Source organism: Cynoglossus semilaevis, chromosome 2 (genome assembly GCF_000523025.1).
Source record: "Cynoglossus semilaevis isolate Cse_v1.0 chromosome 2, Cse_v1.0, whole genome shotgun sequence".
Lineage (NCBI taxonomy): Eukaryota > Metazoa > Chordata > Actinopteri > Pleuronectiformes > Cynoglossidae > Cynoglossus > Cynoglossus semilaevis.
Window position 1 is genome coordinate 14813448 of NC_024308.1, and position 754 is coordinate 14814201.

Here is a 754-nt window from a genome sequence, read left to right on the forward strand (position 1 = left end):
GATGGGCCAATCAATGAAGTTGACATTTGTTATTGTGAAGGATTCACAATGCAATCATGGAATAAGGGTTGTAGGTAGGCCTGTTAGGTCGGCGCTGAGAGGAGGGTGGAAAGGTCAGGCCTAATCTGAAGGGAACAGGAGTTATTTATCAGTACACACAAGAATAAAAGGAAGATGAGAGACTAAATCTATATATACAGCCCCTGGGGAACAACACACACACACACACACAAATACGGACACAAACTGGGAGGCACTGACGTTGATACACACACACATCTACCACAAGGTAATAGTGCACTCCCATTTCCATTGTAATTCATCCAGTAGAGTGAATCAAGTGACATATCTTACAAACCTGGACACAGGAGCTTTATCAGCATTCAATAGCTTTCAAGGATGAGAATCCTCTCCTTCAGCAGAGGTGAAGCAGAAACGGCCGTAGAGTCCGTCTGCATCACTTCCCTCTGTGTCCCTCTGAGTTTGGGACTTTTTTTTTCTTTTTTTCTTTTTTGCAGCAGTGTGCATGTGGAGTAAAGGGGAGAGTAAAGCTAACAGGATGTTGACTGTACACCTTTGTCACATTTGGAACAACCTTGAAACCCACAGCATTTCAGACTCCACCTCAGGCACACAGGGCTGAGGGAGAATAAAACTGGGGGAGAGAGAGAGAGACAGGCAGGCAAACAGGCATCTTTGTCTCTCTTTCTCACCTTATCTCTCTTACTGACTCCACATTAACACCTCTGTTGCC

At 44.8% G+C, this 754-nt stretch overlaps 1 protein-coding gene and 1 long non-coding RNA gene across 8 annotated transcripts in view; one reads left to right on the forward strand and one right to left on the reverse strand.

The window, feature by feature from the left end:
- celf5a (cugbp, Elav-like family member 5a) overlaps positions 1-754 on the reverse strand; it is a 156999-nt gene that overhangs the window by 94718 nt on the left and 61527 nt on the right. The gene's annotated exons all lie outside the window — the stretch shown is intronic.
- The window catches only part of LOC112486672 (uncharacterized), a 67461-nt gene that overhangs the window by 25907 nt on the left and 40800 nt on the right, over positions 1-754 (forward strand). The gene's annotated exons all lie outside the window — the stretch shown is intronic.